Consider the following 9,427-nt stretch of genomic DNA (forward strand, 5'->3'; position numbering starts at 1 on the left):
TCAGGTGTAAAATATAACAGAAAGGCATATATATATTGCATTGTATGTTCCTCTCCCATAGTTAGATATCTTTCTGACACCACATATTTGACACACCCCTTTCACCTTATCTAATTCCCTCCTTCTTCCTTCACCCACCCTCTGGTAACCACAAGTCTATTGTCCATGTCCATGAGTCTCTGCAGGTTTGTCCTGTTTTTTTGTTACTTTTAGGTTTTTTATCTCCCATGTAAGTGATATCATGTGGTTTTCAACTTTTTCTGTCTGGCTTATTTCACTTAGCATGATTAACTCAAGGTCTATCCAAGTCACAAATGACAGTATTTCATCTCTTCTTATGGCTGAGTACTATTCCATTATACATATGTACCACAGCTTCCTTAGCCAGTCATTTATCATAGGACATTTTGGTTGCTTCCATGTCCTGGCCACCAAGAATAATGCTGCTGTGAACACCCGTGTGCAAGTATCTTTTCAGATATAAGTTTTCAAGTTTTTGGAGTAAATACTCAGTAGAGGGATTGCTGGATCATATGGTAGACCAATTCTTAATTTTCTGAAGACCCTCCATATTGTTTTCCGTAGTGGCTGTACCAATTTGCAGTGACCAGCAGTGTATGATGGTTCCTTTTTCTCTACTTCCTCTCCAACATTTGTTATTACTTGTCCTCTTGATGAGAGCTATTCTAACAGGTATGAGATGGTATTTTATTGTGATTTTGATTTGCATTTCCCTAATAGGTAGCGATGTGGAGCATCTTTGCATGTTTGTTGGCCATTCATATGTCTTCCAGGGAGAAGTGTCTATTCAGGTCCTCTGGCCATTTTTTTGATTGGTTTGTTTGTTTTTTTTGTTGTTATTGAGTTGTATGAATTGTATATTTTGGATATTAGGCCCTTACTGGAGTCTTTGCTTGTAAATATATTCTTCCATTTTGATGGTTGTCTCTTTACCTTGTTGACGATATTTTTTGCTGAGCAGAAGCTTTTTAGTTTGATGTAGTACCATTCATTTATTTTTGCTTTAACTCCCCTTGCCTTTGAGGTCAAATTCATAAAATCCTCCTGAAGTCCAAAGTCCTTGAGTTTCATTGCTATGTTTTCTTCTATTCATTTTATTTTTCAGGTCTTATATTCAGGTCCTTAATCCATTCTGAGTTCATCTTGATGTGTAGTGATAAGCCACGTCCAGCAAATGGTAAATCCTACCACTTCCAGCGCAGCCCTAGAAAATAATCCTGAGTGGGAACGGTGGGAGATTGAGAAAATAAAGAAGACAGAAAGCTAGGATCGGGAGGCCAAATATCCACTGATGATAGAATAGAGAGCAATTTTATTTTTGCAAGTTGCTTTTATACAAGAGCATACATTTGCTGGCTAAAATGAGATTATCCTCGCCCAACTTCCACATCCTATTATAATCATTTACATTTCCATAGGGTAACCCTCACCCTACACAGCCTGCTAAAATCATTTGCATTTCAACATCCGCATTGTTCTCCAATCAGTCCAACTTCCCATTCTTAGGAGGATTTGTGGAGGTGAGGCAACCCTTGGTTGGCCTCAGAGATTGCAAGGACCTTGTCAGCTTACAACTCCCTCTCTTCATCTCCCCCTTTCTATTTATTTTTAAGCCACAGAGCATGCAATGTAATATGAGACTGTGCTATTTGTCATTGTTGGATTCGGCAGCCAATTTACAGTAATAAAGGCTAACATAGCCACAAATAGTTGGTCAGGAGTGACAGGCAAGCCCTGACGCCAAACCATGTCTTGTCCTTCCGATGTCAGATGTTTAATATCCCCCCATGTGGGACTGTGTGCTCTTCGAGTTCCCTTGGATGATGGAAGAACTACCAGAGGAATGATCTTCAGACACTTCAAGGGAAGGATGAGCTTTTCTGGGTCTGATCCATCCGCCATCTTCACAATGCCTCTCAGCCTCTCAGGCAGCCAATGAAGTCCGTCTGCACCTTTAGGAAAAACAAAACATCCCTCTGGACCTATACTATATGGGATCAGGGCCATGCCATTCATTAGTTAATGGATCTTTCCAACAACTGCTTGTGGATTACCTGAAGGGGACCAGAACTGTTCTGCAGTTCTTTGACCATCACCATCTGTATTCAAAAAATTTGAAGTAAAAAGTACATGGTTTAATATATTTTGAGGAGTTATGGGGCTGACTCCCCCTTTTTGTTTTTATATTTGAACCTTGAGAGTACAGTGAGCGCATTCCACAATGCCTTGTCCTTGAGGATTATAGCCTATACCTGTTATGTGTGCAATCTGAAATTTTTTACAAAATTGTTGAAATACTTTACTAGTATATCCAGGCCTGTTGTCAGTCTTGATTTGTCTGAGAAGGCCAAGGACTGCAAAAATTTGCAAACAATGACTAATGACATGTTTAGTACTTTCACCTGAATGAGCAGTGGCATATATAAAGTCAGAACTTGTATCTACCGTGGTATGTACATACAGAGTATTTTGGAAAGACCCAATATGAGTAACATCCATTTGCCAGATATAATTGGGTAATAGTCCTCACAGATTAACTCCATAATGAGGAACAGGCAGATGAATATGACATTGATTACATTGCTTAACAATTTGAGGAGCACTTTCTCAAGTTAATCCAAATTTCTGTCTTAGGGCAGATGCATTCTGATGATGCAATTGATGATTCTCTATAGCCAGCTGTGCAACTAACAAAGAGTAAATAGGAACAGCTCCACCAGCGCTGGTGGTGTGATCAGCATGTTCATTTTCCTCGGCTAGTGGCCCCAGGAGCTGTGAGTGTGCTTCTATATGCCCAATGAAGCATATAGGTCATTCCTGGGTTAAATAAGCTTTTGAAGTTGGATAAATAAATGAGAAAGGCTTAATGAGAAAGGCTTTTATCTGCCGTATGTCCAAAAAAGGCAATTTCAATAACCTGGCTTACAATGTATAAATAAGCATCGTCTGAATAAATATTTACAGGTTGTTGTGGAAACAGCTCTAAAGCCCAAACTAAAGCTAATAACTCAGTTCTCTGAGCCGAAGTCATGTTAGTTCGTTTTGAATAAGTCTGAGTAGGGGTATGTACTGCAGCAAATTCATTACTGAAATCATCTGTAAAAACAGTAATAGCTTTAGGACTAGGTACTTGAGAAATCACCTTTGGAAAAATAACAGGTGTTTGTATTAAAAACTGTATTAGCTTATCAAATGGATACTGACAATCAATGGTTGCATTACACTGAGCTAAAGATAATGACTCCGAATCAGAATATTGATTTAACCATGCTTGCTGCTTCTGATTATAAGGAATAATTTATAGTATTAGAATCTCTTCCCAAGAGCTGTCGCATCTGAGTACGACCCTTACCTATAAGGGTAGCAACTAACCCATAATATGGGTTAAGAATTTTTGAAGGAGAATTATGCAAATGTAACCATTCTATTGGCCCTGGTTTCTGCCATATAATTCCAGTTGGAAGAGGTTTAGTTGGACAAATTATTAATATTAAAGGCAGAGAGAGGTCTATGCGATAGACCTGTGTATTTTGTATAACCTTATTTACTAATTGTAAAGCCTGTTTAGCAGCAGGAGTTAATTCTCTTGGAGAAGAGGGATCAGAATCTCCTCTCAAAATATCAATAAAGGCTACACTTGTCCTGTGGTAATTTTTAATTATGGCTTAAGCCAATTAATATCCCCAAGTAATTTTTGAAAATCATTAAGCGTCTTTAATGAGTCAAATCGAATTTGAAACTTTTGTGGTTTAACTGTTCGCTGTAAAATTACAGTTCTTAAATATGAAAAAGGTGCAGACCTCTGAACTTTCTCTGGTGCAATGCAAAGAACATAATTTTGTAAAGATATCTGTAACAGCATATGCCTGCAGCAATATTCTTTCCTCTGCATGTGCAAGCAAAATGTCATCCATATAATGGATGATATAGGAATCTGAAAACTTTTCTCTAACTGGCAATACTGCCTGAGCAACAAAATTTTGACAGCGTAGGACTATTAGCTATACCTTGCAGAAGAATATTCCATTGATACCTCTTCATAGGTTCCTTCAAATTAAGAGAAGGGAGGCTAAAGGCAAAATGTTTCTTATCTTCTGGATCTAAAGGTATAGTAAAGAAACAGTCCTTTAAATCCATAATAATAAGATGAAAATTCCAAGGAATCATAGTAGGAGTAGGGAGGCCAAGTTGAGTGGCACCCATAATTTCCATAGTTAAATTAACTGCCCTTAAATCCTGCAGTAACTGCCATTGGCCTGATTTCTTTTTAATTATAAAAATTGGAGTATTTCAAGAACTAATAGAAGGCTCAGTATGACCTGCCTTAAGCTGTTCATTAACCAGCTGCTGAGCTGAAGACTACTTCTCTTGAGTTAGGGGCCGTTGGTCTACCCAAACGGGATCATCAGACTTTCAAGAAATTGTTCAGCAGTAACTTTACCATGGGTAGCAGGAGCTACTGTGCTGACTGGAAAATTACTGCTTGGCTATCGCCCATGGGAACATAGGCTGTCACCCATGGGAGCATAACGCTGTAACAATAAGCTTTCTACTTCTGTACCCCCCGCTTGCACAACCGACCTGTGGATTGACAGTTAGCAAAAAGAAGAAAAATAGACTTGTGTGTTCAAACAGGATGAAGAATGGGGTTTAGGGCTTAAAAACCCTGTTCCTCTACATTTTGGGGCTGCTTGATTTGGGGTCTGTGTACCCCTGGCAGACCCAGCTGGCTGAAAAAAGAGTGTATTTCCTATAACTCACTGATTTCTGGTGGTCCGTGTGTCTATTGGGGGCTGGCAGCTACAACTCTACCAAGGCCCCAATTACAAATTTTGATATCCTAACCCAGTGCGATCATTTTTAGGTCGGCCTTGTATTGGCTGCATAAGGCCCTGCTGATCCTTCCCTAAACCACCAAGAGGGATGTATCCTTGTTTAAACATCATATTGGAAACCTGAGCATTTGGACTAAAAATCGTAACTTTTAGTTGTGATAAAATATCTTTCCTCCACAAATTGACAGGCAAATCAGGAAGAACATAAGGACGGAAAGAGCCTTGCTGACCATCAAGATCCATCCATTGTAATATTTTTGAGCTTTGCAGAGGTCCCTAAGCCTGTCCTTGCAGCTCAGTTAAAGCCGGGGCTGTAGGCCAATTGGAGGGCCAATGCTTATCACCAATTACCAACACATCAGCTCCAGTGTCCAAAAGACCAGAAAACATTTTTCCCACTAGCAATAAAGTCATTGCAGATCTCTCTTATTTTATTTGTTGAACCCAATAAATATCCGAAGATCCAACTCCTGATTCTCCTCTTTCTTTAGAAGTCAGCACCTTCCCTGTCTTTACTAAGAAATAAGCATTAATTGAGCAATTCTATCAGTAGGCAATATTTGAACAATGGCTCTAGTTTGAGCTATCACCTTAACCTCTCCTGCATAATCATCATCTATGGCTTCTGGCAATACTTGAAATCCTTCTACCTAAAATACCTACTGCTCCTGGAGGAATAGGACCCTACACACCTGTAAGGATGGCTTGGGGCCCCATTTCAGGAGTTAATATGTGTCAGGTGGTGGGACTGAGGTCCAGTCCTGCGCTTCCTAGCGTAGCGCGGCAGAGTTGTTGGACGGTGGGTTTATCTGGCCCCTTGGAGACAGGAATGCAGATTCAAGCTCTCTCTGCGGCAGCCGCTCCACACTGGGGGGAAAGACCACCGATGACTTGGTAGTAAGAGCCCGCATTATTGACGGGGCCAGGGCCAGCCCCATTGCTCGTTTCCCTGCAGCAAATTGCCCCAGGCATCAAGACGTGATTTACATTCATTAGCCCAATGCTTTTCTCGCTGGCATCTAGGGCAAATTCCAGGTGTCCTGGATTTGCTCATCTCACTACCCCGAGGGGTGTGGTGGCCTCTCTGCTCTTCAGCTAAGCTTCTGGTAGGACATTTCCTGGCAAAGTGTTAAACTCCACCAAGCGAAAACAAGTTCCTCCACCTTTTCCTCTTTTGCCCTGCAGTCTCTTTAAATTGCCCAAGGATTGAGTTAATGCAACAGCTAATGCAGCTCCCTGTATATCAACACATATTATAATAAAATCAGATAGCGTACCCGTCTTCCTATAGGATCTAAGTGCTGTTTGGCAGGGTTTATTGACATTCTCATAAACAAGCTGTTTTACTGTTATTCCTCCTGCCTCAGCATCAGACACTGTTCTAGATACTGCCTGTAAAAGACGGGAAACAAAGTCCTGGTATAACTCGTCCGGCCCCTGCCACGCGCTGCGGAGTTCCTCAGACTTGGCTCCTGATGTAGGCAAACTGCGCCAAGCTTTCATAGCTAACATGTTAATTTGCTGATATGCCTGCGACTGAAATATCATTTGTTGCATCAAATCTATATACTGTCCATCTCCAGTTAACATTTCTGCTGTAATAGGAATAGCATTAGCTGCATTACGCCTGGCTTGCTGTTCACTGAGATTATGCCATTCATTTTTCCATAATAGATAATCTCCCCCCATAAGCAACCCGGAGCAATAGTTTTCCAGTCACAGAGAGGCAGAACTTCATACTGCAGTCCTTCAAGCAATGCCAAAGTAAAAGAAGCAGTAGGACCATAGGTTGCGCAGGCCTGTTTTAATTCCTTCAGTGTCTTAAATGGAACAGCAGAATGCTCCCAGACAATCTGCCCCTGATCATTAAGTCCTTCAGTTACGGGGAAAACATGGAAACCTCCCGTATCTTCTCTTCTTTCTCTAGCTTCCTGGATTCCTTTTAGCACTTGGGAATACAGCATTCCGTTCTTAGATCCTAAATTAAGTGGTTGAGGTAAATTAGCAGGAGGTGCCCCGCTTGAAAGTTTACCTGGTGCGGCAACGAATCCTGTTGCAATGTTCTCCCTCTCACTTTTGAACTCTTTCTCATCTGAATATTCTGGATAATGGTATCTCCTGGCCTCTCTTTCTAGTTCTTGGTCATACTCCGCAAGAAAGAGCTCCTTCAAACTAGGAGCAGTAGGCTCCGTCCCTGACTTCCTCAACAATTCAAACCCATCTACTGTACTGCAGTCCTTAAACCATAGCTGTCCCGAATGTACTAGTCTAATGTTTTACTCCCGAATGTACTAGTCTAATTTTCTTACTTTTTCTGGTGCACCTTTTCCAGACTCACAAACTAGCTTCTTAACTCTCCAGCTCTGCCCTGTGCGTACACCCACTCTAGGGAGTCTCCTCATCTTACCTGTTTTGAGTTTTCCCCTATTCAGGTCCCTGTCCCCGAGCCACCTGCTGGAGTCCAGCAAATGGTAAATCCTGCCACGTCCAGCATGGCCCTGGAAAATAACCCCGAGTGGGAACGGTGGGAAATTGAGAAAATAAAGAAGACAGAAAGCTGGGATCGGGAGGCCAAATATCCACTGATGATAGAATAGAGAGCAATTTTATTTTTGCAAGTTGCTTTTATACAAGAGCATACATTTGCTAGCTAAAATGAGATTATCCCCACCCAACCTCCACATCCTACTATAATCATTTACATTTCCATAGGGTAACCCTCACCCTACACAGCCTGCTAAAATCATTTGCATTTCAACACCCGTATTGTTTTCCAATCAGTTCCTACTTTTCATTCTTAGGAGGATTTGTGGAGGTGAGGCACCCCTTGGTTGGCCTCACAGATTGCAAGGACTTTGTCAGTTTACAACTCGCTCTCCACAGTGATAGATAACAGTCTACTTTCATTCTTTTGCAGGTGGCTTTCCAGTTTTCCCAGTACCATTTATTAAAGAGATTTTCCTTTCTCCACTGTATGTTTTTGGCTTCTTTTGTCAAAAATTATTTGCCCATATAAACGTGGGTTTATTTCTGTACTCTCAATTCTGTTCCATTGGTCTGTGTGTCTGTTTCTCTGCCAATAAAATGCATTTTGATTATGGTCGCTTTCTAGTATAATTTGAAGTTGGGCAGAGTGATGCCTCTGGCATCATTCTTTTTTCTCAGGATGGCTTTGGCAATTCAGGGTCTTTTGTGCTTCCATACAAATCTGTTGATTTTTTGTTCTATTTTTTAAAAAAATGCCCATGGGATTTTGATGGGGATTGAATTAAATCTGTATAATGCTTTAGATAATAAGGTCATTTTAACTATTGTTATGGCACGAACGATTCTGAGACCCACGGAGCCAATTGAGATTAATTATGAGCCTTTATTAGCCGGCCAGCGACTGACTCTCTACTACTCAGGGCTAGAGGAGATCAGCCCCGAGCTTTCAGAGCAGGCAGCTGATAAAGCTCAAGACCATATCCTGGTGGGCTCCTGAACAAGCAAGCAGATTACAGAAGTGGAAGTTGGCTGTTAGCATATCTTTGCCCGGAACAACACCCTTAATTAACAAGTAAAGGGATTACAGAAGCAGACATTGGCCATCTACATATTTTATACAATACACTTCCTAAACCACACACAAGCAAGTAGGACAACTTCTGATATCTAAAGATATTTCTTCCCTGTAGCTGACTTAGCTAGTTTGCTCACTTGAAAATTTTCCACCCTTAACACTATGTTGATTCTCCCAATCCAAGAACAAGGACTATCTTTCCATTTCTTTGTATCTTTTTTTGATTTTTTTTTAAATAGGGTCTTGTAGTTTTTATTACATAGGTCCTTCGCTTGTTTCGTTAAATGTATTCCTAGGTATTTTATTCTTTTTGTTGCAATTGCAAAAGGAATTATTTTTTCCATTTCTTTTTCTGACACTTCATTATTAGAGTATAGGAATGCTATGGATTTTTTAACATTGATTTTGTATCCAGAGACTTTACTGTATTTGCTTATTGATTCTAGTAGTGTTCTTGTGGAGACTTTAGGGTTTTCTATATAAAGAATCATGTCATCAGCAAATAGTGACAGTTCGATTTCTTCATTTCCTATTTGGGTGCCTTTTATATCTTTCTCTTGTCTGATTGCACTCGCTAGGACCTCCAGTGTTATATTGAATAACAGTCGCGATAGTGGACAGCCTTACCCTGTTCCTGAGATTAGAGAGGTTTTTAGTTTTTCACCATTAAGTATAATGTTGGCTGAGGGTTTGTCATAGATGACCTTTATTATGTTAAGGTACTTTTCATCTATACTGATTTTGTTAAGTGTTTTAATCATAAATGGATGCTGTACCTTGTTTAAGGCTTTTTCTGCTTCTATTGATATGATCATATGATCTTATTTTTTAATTTATTTATGTGGTGTATCACATTAATCAATCTGCATATGTTGAACCATCCCTGTGCCCTTGGGATGAAGCCCACTTGGTCATGGTGTATAATCTTTTTAATATGGTGCTGTATTTGGTTCACTAGTATCTTATTTAGGATTTTTGTATTAGTGTTCATGACAGATATTTGTCTACA

Source organism: Pteropus vampyrus, unplaced genomic scaffold (genome assembly GCF_000151845.1).
Source record: "Pteropus vampyrus isolate Shadow unplaced genomic scaffold, Pvam_2.0 Scaffold97, whole genome shotgun sequence".
In the NCBI taxonomy this organism is placed as follows: Eukaryota; Metazoa; Chordata; class Mammalia; order Chiroptera; family Pteropodidae; genus Pteropus; species Pteropus vampyrus.